At 45.6% G+C, this 14,158-nt stretch overlaps 1 protein-coding gene across 1 annotated transcript in view; it reads left to right on the top strand.

Moving 5' to 3' along the window:
• The first annotated feature begins 699 nt into the window (after positions 1-699).
• LOC141132629 (tetraspanin-11-like) overlaps positions 700-14,158 on the top strand; it is a 192,039-nt gene continuing 178,580 nt past the window's right edge. Inside the window, exon 1 of the mRNA XM_073621238.1 lies at positions 700-921. The gene's annotated coding sequence lies outside the window, so the exon portion shown is untranslated. The remainder of the gene's footprint in view (positions 922-14,158) is intronic.

The raw sequence follows: 14,158 nt of genomic DNA, 5'->3' as shown, positions 1-14,158 counted from the left end.
TTAATATCAATACCAGACACAAGAGAAGCTGGTAATACATTACAGCCGCGAGCAAGTTTAAATTACATTTTTTAGAAATGTCATTGTTGCAGCATGTTCTATACCACGCACAGATGCGCCACTTTACAGGCAGACTAAGGGGATTCCCCAGGCACGATTTAATTTTTATTGTTTCACTTCATTATTAAAATCACTGCTCCTGAAAAAACTATTGTTTTAAAATGTATTTTTGCATTAATAAGTGTCCCCTGGGGCAGTACCCGGGTCCCCATACACTTTTTATGGGAATAACTTGCATATAAGCCTTTAAAATGGGCACTTTTGATTTTTCATGTTCGTATCCCATAGACTTTAATAGGGTTTGCATGTTCGCTAGAACTTTTTGCCTTTTCGCGGTGTTCTGGTGCGAACCAAACCGGGGGGGTGGGGGGGTGTGTTCAGCCCATCCCTAATCCTTACTATTATGTCGATAGTTTAACTATTAGATGGGCATCGTAACAATCACAACATACAGGGATATATGATTTACAACTGACATAAACACATGCACAGACACACACCACAGGTTGAACTGGATGGACTGGTGTCTTATTTCAATGTTAGCGACTATGTAACAATGGTTCAGTACCCAACTGATATGACATGTAATGTCAAAAAGTTGGAAGGTGCTCAAGTGAAGTTGATTTAACCTTCTCCACTGTTCTTTGAAAGTATTATAATACCACAGAATCTGCCTCAGTCAGCTTAATGATAAGACATGCTCGTTAAAAGCTGCTGTCTCATGCTTAGTGCAACCACGGGCTCTCAGAGGAAAAAAAAAAAAGAAACAGAAAAACGCCATTGATTAGACCGTGTTTAGCTCGGCTGCCGCAGAGAATACATGCAACTGTCGCCTGCTTCTACAGTAAGCACAAGTAAAGGGTAAGTGCATCATTATATTCTACATTGTGGGGCCTTTTATGTGTTTTATTTTATGGCTTTACTGTTTTAGGCTTTTTGTTACTATGTAACACATAATGAATAGATTTACTAAGAGTGATGTTCCCTGCGGACATGCATACGTATCACTGCAATATACCAGAGAGATGATTCTTATCTATATTTGTTTGTAACTTTTAAGTTTAGAGCTGTCAGAAGATTGAATGATGCTTGCTGGGTGGTTGTTAGGAATTACTTTTTTTTTTTAACATTTTTAATTAGCATCTTTGGGACTGATTTACATTGCATGGCTTGGTGTGTTGACCTGCACTTTGCCACTGAACTCAATTAAAATGAAATCTGTAACTCAATTGGGGTTGCAAAGTGCACTTGAAATGGCACTGAAAGTGCACTTGGAAGTGCAGTCGCGTAAATCTGAGGGGTAGATCTGAAATGAAGGGAAGCTCTGCTGATTTTATTATCCAATCATGTGCAAGCTAAAATGCTGTTTTTTTATTTTCCTTGCATGTCCCCCTCAGATCTACAGCGACTGCACTTCCAGTCCAATTTCAAGTGCACTTTGCACTTGTAGTTTGCACTTGTAGTGCAAAGTGGATTTGCCTTTCGTAAATAACCCCCAATGTGTCAAAAACACGTCAATGCAGAGCGTGTTAAAATATGCGTTTTGGTGTAAATGAAGGCTATATTTGTGTTTCTTGTGTTTTTTTTTTCAATGAAAGTAAATATGGAATGCATAATAAATACCTTATGTTTTATTTCATATTCATTTTTGTTTATTGTATTATTTATAGTAAACATGTCTCAAACCCAGAAAAATCAAACTGAGCATATGGTAAAAAATGTATAAGCATGAGCTTACCTGCATGTCAGTATAATCAAATAAATCCAGAGACATAGGCAAGCTGATGTCAAAATGTGAAAATAACTTTTTTTCTCCAAAATCCAAAGGGCTTGTTTAAACACGCGTCACTCTTTAAAGAGTGATTTGGGGTGGATCGCTTTTCTCAGACTGGTTAACAAGCATTCAGGAGGCAATACTGCCTGTTTTTTTTTCTATTTGACAGCCAAACAAGCTACTTAAACTCTGGTATTTGTGGTGCAGCCCCATTCACTTGAATATGTCATGTTTGCCGTCGGTGCGGTCTTTTTTTTTTTTCCCAGCAGTGGTGCACTAAAACTTAAACACCTAATTGTACAAAAGTGAATGTTAAAAAACACACACAAAAAAGTGCACTTAAGGGAGTGTCTCTAGTCCACCCCCAAAGGAGTAGGACTCTACCCTGACCAGTGGCAGCCCGTCCATAAGGGCGCACCCTCTCTCCAGCCACCCCCTCTATGACCGGGCGCCTGAATTACAGCGGCGGGGAGGGTTTTTTAAGCACCTGATTAGAGCCATAGACTATAATATGGGTCAAAAAAGATGAACTGCGAGCACCATGCTTGCCACTCGCAGTTTACCCAGGTGTGTTAGAACAGCAAATGAATATTCGCTTTCCTAACACTGAACCGCCTCTCTGACAATCAGGTGCTTGAGTCTGTTACCCATCACCTGATTGGCTGAAACGACAGGCGCTGCGATTGGATGCCTATCAGGAGGAGAGGACGGGAGGAGATGCATGGAGGACACTGCTCATCACCGTCACTCGCTGCCCCACCGAGACAGGGTAAGTGCCGGGCAGACAGCGAGCAGGCGGGGGGGGGGGGGGGGTCACAGTGGTGGCATTCGATGGCACAGTGGCAGGATTCAATGGGCACAGTGGCTGCGCTTGACGGGCACAGTGGCTGCGCTTGACGGGCACAGTGGCTGCGCTTGACGGGCACAGTGGCTGCGCTTGACGGGCACAGTGGCGGCAATTGATGGGCACAGTGGCGGCAATTGATGGGCACAGTGAAGCTACAATTGATGTTTTTTTTTTTTTTGCAGAATTTTTCAGCCCCCCCAAAAATTTTGACCACCAGCTGCCAGTGACCATGACCCCCCTGGGGCACAAGTCACCTGACAGGGGCAAGGCTGAACTTCGCCCACCTAGCCAAAAGGCCTGGCAAACCCATCTCCTCATTTTCAGCTGAAGCTGACCAACAAGTACAGGTGAGGGACTCCACAGAAGTGAGGCCCCCAATTTAGGGGAGGAAGGGATGGCTACACATCCTCTCCCTAGACTTCAGGGTAGACACAAGGACCCACACCCCCTGTCCAGTGAGAAAGACCAGGTAGACTAATTCAGATCAGTGGGCACTGGACCCCTCCAGACTTCCCAGGGGAATTACTCCCGTGCTCCACATCTCGTGGATGCCCTGGTTTCTGTTCCAGCCGGTACTAGTCTTCAGAGCCCCCCCATCATACCAGCAGGAACACTATGCAGCCAGCCATTGCTGCCAAAAGTCCAGCATAGTGGCACAGCTCCCCTACTGGACACTGATAAGAAGAGATACTACACTTGCTCTTAGCCAAAAGGCAGAGAGTACTGTTGGGGAATGTGAAGGGGGGGATTTTTCTGCATCACAAAGTGCCGTGGCCACGGAAAAAGTACACCCCTCTCTGGCTGTCGTTGCAGCTTAAGTGGGGAAATGGGCTGTTAAAAACATGGCTCAAGTGCCTATTTTTACCACCACCCAACCGCAAATGTAAACTAAGCCTTACTTTGCCTTGTCCCTTTAAGTGATATTAAAGTCTTGGTTTTTTTTTTTGTTTAAAAATAACAAACATGTTATACTTACCTGCTCTGTGCATTGGTTTTGCACAGAGCAGCCTAGATTCTCCTCTTCTCGCGTCCCCTGCCGGCACTCCTGGCACTTCCCTTCACCCTGACACCCGAGGCTCTCGTGCAACATTGCTGGATCGAGATGGGGCTCAGGTAAGTATTAATGGGTCTGAGGGGGGCTGCTGCACACAGAAGGCTTTTTTATCTTAATGCATAGAATACATTAAGATGAAAAAAAACCTTCTGCCTTTAGAACCACTTTAACATCCCTATTGGCCAGTTAGGCTGCTCAGAGACCAACAAAATGGCCAAGGAGGTGGGAGAGGTGGGGATGAGCTCAACATTTGCAGGAAATTATAAGATTTGCATATAACTTCAGCCGCATCTTGATCTAATAATCACTGTGATGTGTGGATTTCATTGGCTATTTCAATCGAGTGTTCTGTTTAGATTGTCTATGATTATGATTATGTCAGGTTGGTTTCAACCTTTTAATTGTTAGATTGATATGTTTTATTGTACATGTTTGTCACTTCAATTTATTTTAAGGGACTGATAAAGCTTTACCATAAGTTAGTGTTTAGGTAAAGTTACACAAAGAAAAAGTTTTTGCGAGATTTTGTGGGTAAATTAAAAGAGAGTATGGGTTTTTTTTGCCCATTCATACTTACCTAGTTGATTTGACCCCACTAACGATTAGAAAATTATACAAACGTTCTTAAAATGACTTTTTTTAAGGAAGACATTGTTTTTGTATGGCCAGCATATAATATATTACAGTTCTGTCTGAAAATCTGCAAAACCGCCTTTAATATTTTTTTTCCCTTTAAATAAAAAATTTGATCTGAGTCTGATGATATTTACCAGATTCAACCTCTAATAGTATATATAATATATATCTCTTCTTTCTGTTATTCTCAGAGTGGGTTAGAGATTTTGCTCCCTAACCAAATAGTTGGTTATTTATACTTACCGTGGCATATAGATATTTAAGAATAAATTGCCTTTTTTTTATACTTTACATATTAACTACCGTATTTATTGGTGTATAACACGCACCTTAACTTTAAGAGGGAAGTTTCAGGAAAAAACTTTCCACAGCCCCTTGCACAACAAACAGCCCCCTGCATAGTACACAGCCCCCTGCACAACACCCCCAGTCTCTTGGGACAGCGCTGCATACTCTAAAGCAGAGAAAATGTCACTGTCAACCCCTTCTCATACACCGCACCTCCTGTCACTCTCATTGTAAATCAAAGCTTCTAAATACCTCCATTTACGCCGGACCCAGTCATGTGACTGCTTTACTATCTTTCATTGATGGTCACGTGACCGCTCTCCTCCTCCGATCAAAAGCTACACTTGAGGAGGAGGCGGAGTGGGAGGAGGAGAGCGGCCACAACGAGCAGCATTAATTGAGGGATTTAGAGGCTTAGATTTACATTGAGCGTTACACAGGAGGAGCGGTGTATCACAAAGGGCTTGCAGTAATATTTTCTGAACTTTAAAGTATACTGGCAGCACTGGCCGGCCTAACAACCTCCCAATGGGTGGCACCCGGGGCGGTCCGCCCAATCTCCGCCGCCCATTGGTAAGAAAAAAATGATATCGGCGTATAACACACAGGCACGGTTTACCCTCTATTTTTAAGGTAATACGCTGATAAATACGCTAAATTTTACACCACACTTTTTTTAAGGTTATTATCCAATCAAAACAATAATCGGCCAACTAATCGATTATGAAAAAAATTGTTAGTTGCAGCCCTATATCTTAATAATAATTTAAAACCTGATAAAAAAAATAAACGCTGATACAAATTACAATCCTATCTTGCAGGACCATCTTCCCCAGGTCCCATTATTGATGTACAGTAAATATGTCAGTTCATCTTAAGCAACTTGGAAGCAATTACTGATTAGACTGTACAGTACTCTCAATGCATATCGTGAACCATATTCACTTTTTCAGGAGAACATGGGAAATAATTATTAGTGTATAACCATTTGAAGAACAGCCAATATAAAATCACATATGCCATCCATGTGTATTTAACCCCCCCATATCCAGAAGAAGATAGGAGACCGCAAGGGACAAGTGAAAAGCAATATAAAGACTCAATAGAGTTTATTTACTAAAATCAAATACATTTTTAACTTTGCAAGGGAAGTTGCACTTTGAATGGGAAATCGTCCCAGTGCTTGCAAAGAACACCCAATCACATACAAGGAAAAAAGAAAACAGCATTTTTGCTTACCTGCACATGTTTAGAAGGTGGAAGGCAGCAGAACTTTACCTTATTCACTTAGCTGTAGTAATAATTCCCTTGTAAAGTCAAACTGCACTTTCCAAGCAAACAGTTTATTTGCCTTTACTAAATCAACACCAAATCATTTCCAACAAACTGGAGAAGATCCTATTACACATTTCAATCATCCCACTATGTAAAGTGGCCACTGGGTAAATCTCAATTCATCTATATTTTATAAGGTTGAATATGGAAAGGCAAAAATTCTGTTCACTTCGCAATGGAATTTTACCTTAACTTCAAATTTAAATTGCAAAAAATACCCAATAATGTGCAAGAAAAAAAAGGAATAAAATACATTTTAAAAAACAGTATTTTTGCTTGCACTTGATTGGATAATAGAAGTCAGCAGACTTTCACCTCGTTCACTAAACTAAAGGAAATTCCCTTGCAAAGTTAACAGTCTATTTGCCTATAGTAAATCAACCCCTGCACATCTCCAAGGTTTTTTGTAGTCTCCCCTCAGATAGTGAATATTGTCTTGCCTAGTCATAAATATCCTCAATCACATCCATGAGTGAGATAGAGTGAGATACACTATATTAGCAAAAGTATTGGGATGCCTGCCTTTACACACACATGAACTTTAATGGCATCCCAGTCTTAGTCTGTAGGGTTCGGTATTGAGTTGGCCAACCCTTTGCAGCTATAACAGCTCCAACTCTTCTGGGAAGGCTGTCCACAAGGTCTAGGAGTGTGTGTCTATGGAAATGTTTGACCATTCTTCCAGAAGTGCATTTGTGAGGTCAAGCACTGATGTGGACGAGAAGGCCTGGCTCCCAGTTTCCTGTCTAATTCATCCCAAAGGTGTTCTATTGGATTGAGGTCAGGACTCTGTGCAGGCCAGGCAAGTTCCTCCACCCCAAACTTGTTCATCCATGTCTTTATAGACTTTGCTTTGTATACTGGTCCAAATTATTTGGTGGAGGGGGGATTATAATGTGGGGTTGTTTTTCAGGGGTTGGTCTTGGCCCCCTAGTTCCAGTGAAGGGAACTCTTAAGGCGTCAGCATACCAAGACGTTTTGGACAATTTCATGCCCCCAACTTTGTGGGAACAGTTTGGGGATGGCCCCTTCCTGTTCCAACATGACTGCACACCAGTGCACAAAGCAAGGTCCATAAAGACCGGGAAGGGGTTAAGATCAGGGGCAATCAAAGGGTTAAATGTGTTCCTAGGGAGTGCTTGCTAACTGTGTGGGGGGTGCTTGTACTGTGGGAAGGCAGAGATCTGTGTTCCTGCTTAGCAGAAACACAGGATCACTACCTCTCCTTCTCACAGAATGGTGATCTGCCTTGTTTACATAGGCAGACTGTCGTTCTCTCTTGGGAATGATCGGCAGGTCCCGGTGGACATCGCGTCCGTTGGACCCGCTGATTGGCTCCCGCTGTGTCTAATCACGGCAGGAGTGGGTCGCTGGCGACACGCTTGCACGCTCCAGACACGGAAGTGCAGGATCACGTACAGGTGCGTGAGCCTGCGCAGAGGAACCGCTTTGCCACTGTATGGCCTAAGTGTGTAGAATTTTCCACACTCTTACAAACGTTTAAATAATAGTGAGTTGTTAAGATTATCTTTAAATCTGAGTGATTATCATTTTATGTTCAAGGTTCGTGACTGCTTAAACCCATTCGCTGCCACAGACACGTCATACCTCAGCAGCAGTAGGGTTTTCTTACACACACTCCCGGCTGCTACAGAGAAGTACAGAGGCCCGGTGATGACATCACTGGGTCTAAAATAAGTTATGTCATGAAAGAACAAAGGTTTTATGTAAAAATGTCATTAGCTTGGTGATGGGAGTGGGCAGGTAAAGCAAAATCAGATTATATTTCAGCTTTAACATATAACACAGCTTTGAGGATGGTCTCACCTTGCGAGGAGGTATTCCATCAGGCAGAAAACACTTATTGGGTTCACGACTTATTTAAATTGCAATTTAGCTGAAGATGAATTGGGATTGTGCACAGATGGGGTAATTCTGCTGGAAAGAGGAACTCGGAATTGAAAGTGCTCTCTCCTGTCTGTGTGTTATAGTTTCCTTTCATTGAATAAGAAGGAGGTAATTTAAGCACAGAAGATGAAGCAAATTCAGGTCACTGGAGGCTTTGTTCTATTCTGCTGTATATTAGCACCGTAAATAATCACAAAGATTCTTTGGAAAGAGAACAAAATTGCAACATAAAAAACATTCACATTATTGACTGTTACGCAGATCAGAGATCAACATTAAAGCGGTTGTAAAGCTTCTCTTTTTGTTTCTGAAAATAATAAACATTTGATACTTACACAGATTGGCCTTGAACATTCTCTTCTGGGGTTCCTCACTGGCGATCTTGGCTTCTCTTCTTCTCCGAGTGCTCCAATAACAAGCCACTTGCTATGGGGACACTTGTGCAGGCTCCATCCCCGTCCCCGCTCCTTCCTCACAGGATCTGACTGACGGCAGCAGAAGCCAATAGCTCCCGCTGCTGCCAAGTCTGTGAGTAGAGCAAGAGCGAAGAAGAGCTGCTCCAGACAGGCACAGTGCTGGATCAAGATTGGGCTCAAAGGTTTTTACTTATGGCAGAGAATGCTTCTTTTTTTTATTAACAAACATGTTATACTTACCTGTTCTGTGCAATGGTTTTGCACAGAGCAGTCCCGATCTTCCTCTGCTATCCGCCACTGCTCCTGAATCCTCCTCTTCTCAGTGTGCCACCATAGGAAGCCACTTCCTATGGTGGCACACCTGCAGGTACGATTTCACCCCCCCCCCCCAGCTTCCTCGTTACAGGATTTAATTGACAGCAGCGGGGGCTAATGGCTTCTGCTGCTGTCTCTGAGCCTATGAAGGGGAGCAGGGCCATAGATAATTTTTTTTTTCTGGGGGGGTCAGCAGCAGGAACTAGGTAAAAGCCTTTATAAATAAAAAAATTGCGCCAAATTCACAAAGACTGGAATAAGGAAAAAAAACGATGTGTAACTCATAGTAAGCAATGACATTGTTAATTCTATTTTCTCAAAACCTCTTGAAAATTGAACCCGATTTCAGTTTTGCCATCTTCCAGTTTTTATGAATGTTGCCCAGTGAGGTTGGCTATTGTCTAGTCTAAGACCTAGCTCACACTTTTTTTAAAAACAAAAAACCTGACAGATCACTGTACTAACACACACACACACACAGTGTTAGTACAGCGATCTCCCCAAATGTGCTATTGTGTTCTGACAGGGGATGCACCAGAACACAGCGGTCAGTGCTCTCAGCCACTGGACTGCCTATCACTAGGTGGTGCACTGTAATAGCCAATCTTACTGGGCAGGTGCAAAGGGCACCATCTTGTGGAAGGCAGCACACTAACTGATTTTTTGTTAACCCAGCATACTCAGGCAAGAGAAGTGGTAATGTGCAGAGTCCATACATGCAAAACACACCCCTGAACTTTTGAACTTGAAAATGAGGGGCATGCCAAGGAGAGAATGACTGCGTGCCGCAAAAAAATGGGTGTGGTCAAAAATGTATTGTGGGAGTGGCTTAAGGGCAGAGGGGGAGAGACTGCGGATGGATTACAGGAAATAATCAGAGACTGCAGACGGACTACAGGAGATAATCAAAGACTGCGGACGGATTACAGGAGATAATCAGAGACTACAGACAGTTTGCAGGAGATAACCAGAGACTGAGGACCGACTACAGGAGATAACCAGAGACTGCAGACTGACTACAGGAGATAATCAGAGACTGTGGACGGATTACGAGAGATAACCAGAGTCTAGAGATGGACTACAGGCGATAATCAGAGACTGCGGACGGATTACAGGAGATAACCAGAGACTGCAGATGGACTACAGGAGATAATCAGCTTAGCTCCTACCTCAGTGAAAATAACCATCTTGACCCCTTACAGTCTGGTTTTCGCTAACAGCACTCCACGGAAACTGCCTTACTAAAACTCACTAATGATTTACTAACTGCTAAAACCAACAGCCAGTACTCCATAATCCTATTTCTTGACCTTTCTGCGGCCTTTGATACTGTTGACCACCTGCTCCTTCTCAATAAACTTCATTCCCTTGGCCCCCGAGATTCTGCTCTATCCTTGTTCTCTGCCTAACTATCACAGCGCTCCTTCGGTGTCACCTACAACTCTGTCTCCTCCTCTCCATTGCCCCTTTCTGTGGGAGTCCCCCAAGGCTCTATTCTTGAACCCCTTCTCTTCTCTATCTACACCTCCTTCCTTGGTCACTTGATAACCCCCCACGGCTTCCAATACCACTTATACGCCAATGACACCCAAATCTATCTGTCTACTCCTCACCTCACTCCTTCAGTCTCCTCTCGCATTACTAACTTACTAACTGACATATCAGCATGGATGTTGCACCACTTACTTAAACTAAATCTCCCCCCCCGCCCGTGCCCCCCTCCATGACTTTTCCATCAAAATCGACAATGCAACTATCAGTCCCTCCCCTCACGCCAGGGTACTAGGTGTAATCCTAGACTCTGAATTGTCATTTCAGCCTCAAATCCAATCAAAAGTTTGTAGAATTCACCTTCGTAACATCTCTAAAATTCACCCCTTTTTAACAAATTAAACCACCAAGCTCCTCATTCACTCCCTTGTTATCGTCTTGACTATTGCAACTCCCTTATCATTGGCCTGCCTCTCCATAGGCTATCCCCTCTTCAGTCTATCATGAATGCTGCTGCCAGACTTATCCACCTTACCAACCGCTCAGTGTCTGCCTCTCCTCCAATCACGACATTGGCTCCCAATCACCCAGCGAATTAAATTCAAAATACTACCCACAACATACAAAGCCATTCACAACTCTGCCCCGAGCTACGTCACCAATCTTGTCTCCAAATATCACCCAAATCGTCCTCTCTGCTCTTCTTAAGACCTCCTACTCTCAAGCTCTCTCATCTCCTCCTCTCATGCTCGTCTCCAGGATTTCTCCAGAGCCTCTCCCATCCTCTGGAACTCGCTACCTCCACTGGTCCGGCTATCCCTTACTCTTGCTACCTTCAGGCGGTCCCTAAAAACTCATGTCTTCAGGAAAGCCTATCACGTCTCTAACTAATCTTTTACCACTTCCATCAGCTCATTCCACACAGTTACAACCTTTTGTACCACCTGCCCCACCCTATTAGATTGTAAGCTCTTCTGAGCATGGGCCCCCTTAATCCTCTTGTATTTTACTGTATTATAAGTGTATTGTCTCGCTTTTATATTGTAAAGCGCTGCGTAAACTGTTGGCGCTATATAAATCCTGAATAATAATAATAATCAGAGACTGCAGATTACCCTTATCTTAGGATCCCTACTCTCCTCTTACATCAGTGACCCCCTGCAGATTATTTTTAGCAGATGGCAGGGCAGTCTGACTGTGGCGTGGAGCGGTCATGCACTGGCCCTAATTTTCTAGTGCAGTCCAGGGCACTGAAGCTAGGAATTGATACTCTTGTCCTCCAGCTCCTCCTGCTTGCAGCACATTTCAATTTTTTATTAAAAAGGCGCCTTTATGTCACCATGCAGTGCACCCTGCCCGAGCCAAGCCAAACCATCCGTCAGCGGAGCGCCTCGCCCGAGCCAAGCCGTCCGTCAGCAAAGCGCCCCACCCAAGCCAAACTGAGCCATCTGTCAGAGGAGCGCCCTGCCCCCCGCCCGAGCTGAGCTGTCAGCGGAGCGCCCCGCACCCTGTCCAAGCTGAGCTGAGATCTAAAGCGGCCTGGAGAATGGAGGAAGGAGGGAAGAGGGGGAGGATCACAGCGGCAGCAGCTGGATCGACACAGGAGCTTGCGTCCATGAAGGGGAGAGAGCAGAGAGAAACGCTGTTCTTGTGCACATCGATAGATCGAGATTTGGCTCAGGTAAGTATAAGCGGGGGGGGGGGGACTAAATGTAATAAATGCAGATAGTTTTTTACCTTAATGCATCTGCAGGGGGATTGTGGCATTGGGCACACCTGGCACTAATGACCTCCCTATGTTTGTAATATATATATATATATATATATATATATATATATATATATATATATATATATATATATATATATATATATATATATTATATATATATATAGTATTTCCAGCACTAGTGCTGTGTCGTCTAGCTAAAGAACGTTGATCAAAACATACATTCAGGGGTTGATTTACTAAAACTGGAGAGTGCAAGATCTGGTGCAGCTGTTCATGGTAGCCAATTAGCTTCTAACTTCAGCTTGTTTAATTTAACTGACAAAAAAACATGGCAGCTGATTGGTTTTTATGCAGAGCTGCACCAGGTTTTGCACTCTCCAGTTTTAATAAATCAACCCCACAGTCTGCTGATTGGATGGTAAGGCTGGGTTCACACTGGTCCGACAAACGCTCCGACATTGGGAGCTCATGTCGCATGACGTGTGAAATTTAATGTTTCCCTATGGGAGCCGTCCTAACTGGTCCGACACAAGTCGTTCCGACTTTATAAATGCTCCCTGTGCTACTTTGGTCCGACTTTGATCCTACTTCAGCCTATTGACTATCATTGAAGTCAAAAGTCGGATTGCCGTCTTGCATGATCCGACTTCGGCACGCGACTTGTGCTCAGATGTTCTTGAGGGGGAACTCCGCGCCAAATTTTAAATAAAAAACCGGCATGGGTTCCCCCTCCAGGAGCATACCAGGCCCTTGGGTCTGGTATGGACCTTGAGGGGAACCCCCTACGCCGATAAAAACGGCGTGGGGGTCCCCCCCCAATCCATGCCAGACCCTTATCCGAGCACGCAGCCCGGCCGGACAGGAATGGGGGTGGGGACGAGCGAGCGCCCCCCCTCCTGAACCGTACCAGGCCGCATGCCCTCAACATGGGGGGGTTGGTGCCTTGGGGGAGGGGGCGCGCTGCGGCCCCCCACCCCAAAGCACCTTGTCCCCATGTTGATGAGGACAAGGGCCTCTTCCCGACAACCCTGGCCGTTGGTTGTCGGGGTCTGCGGGCGGAGGGCTTATCGGAATCCAGGAGCCCCCTTTAATAAGGGGGCCCCCAGATCCCGGCCCCCCACCCTATGTGAATGAGTATGGGGTACATGGTACCCCTACCCATTCACCTAGGGAAGTGTCAATAAAAAAAAACCACAGTACACAGGTTTCAAAATTAATTTATTGGGCAGCTCCGGTATCTTCTTCCGACTTCTCCCGGTGTTCCGCCTCTTCTCCCGGGCCCCGCCGCTATCTTCTTCCAGCTCTATTGCCAGCGAGGGGCCCGGTCTGCTGCCGCTGTCTTGTCGCCGCTGTCTCGCCGCTTCTTCTCTTCATCTCTTCTTCCGATGTTGACACGACGCTCTCCCCGGCTGGAATGCTCTCTGTGCGCTCTGCTCTGACTTATATAGGCGGTGACCCCGCCCCCTTATGCCGTCACAGTCTCTGGGCATGCTGGGACTGTGAAGGCATAAGGGGGCGTGGTCATCGGGTGATGACCACGCCCCCTAAAACGTCACAGTCCCAGCATGCCCAGGGACTGTGACGGCATAAGGGGGCGGGGTCACCGCCTATATAAGTCAGAGCAGAGCGCACAGAGAGCATTCCAGCCGGGGAGAGCGTCGTGTCAACATCGGAAGAAGAGATGAAGAGAAGAAGCGGCGAGACAGCGGCGCCAAGACAGCGGCAGCAGACCGGGCCCCTCGCTGGCAATAGAGCTGGAAGAAGATAGCGGCGGGGCCCGGGAGAAGAGGCGGAACACCGGGAGAAGTCGGAAGAAGATACCGGAGCTGCCCAATAAATTAATTTTGAAACCTGTGTACTGTGGTTTTTTTTATTGACACTTCCCTAGGTGAATGGGTAGGGGTACCATGTACCCCATACTCATTCACATAGGGTGGGGGGCCGGGATCTGGGGACCCCCTTATTAAAGGGGGCTCCTGGATTCCGATAAGCCCTCCGCCCGCAGACCCCGACAACCAACGGCCAGGGTTGTCGGGAAGAGGCCCTTGTCCTCATCAACATGGGGACAAGGTGCTTTGGGGTGGGGGGGCCGCAGCGCGCCCCCTCCCCCAAGGCACCAACCCCCCCATGTTGAGGGCATGCGGCCTGGTACGGTTCAGGAGGGGGGGGGCGCTCGCTCGTCCCCACCCCCATTCCTGTCCGGCCGGGCTGCGTGCTCGGATAAGGGTCTGGTATGGATTGGGGGGGACCCCCACGCCGTTTTTATCGGCGTAGGGGGTTCCCCTCAAGGTCCATACCAGAC

Source organism: Aquarana catesbeiana, linkage group LG03 (assembly GCF_042186555.1).
Source record: "Aquarana catesbeiana isolate 2022-GZ linkage group LG03, ASM4218655v1, whole genome shotgun sequence".
Classification (NCBI taxonomy): domain Eukaryota; kingdom Metazoa; phylum Chordata; class Amphibia; order Anura; family Ranidae; genus Aquarana; species Aquarana catesbeiana.
Note: the sequence above shows the minus strand (reverse complement) of the source record. Positions and strands in the feature narration are given on the sequence as shown.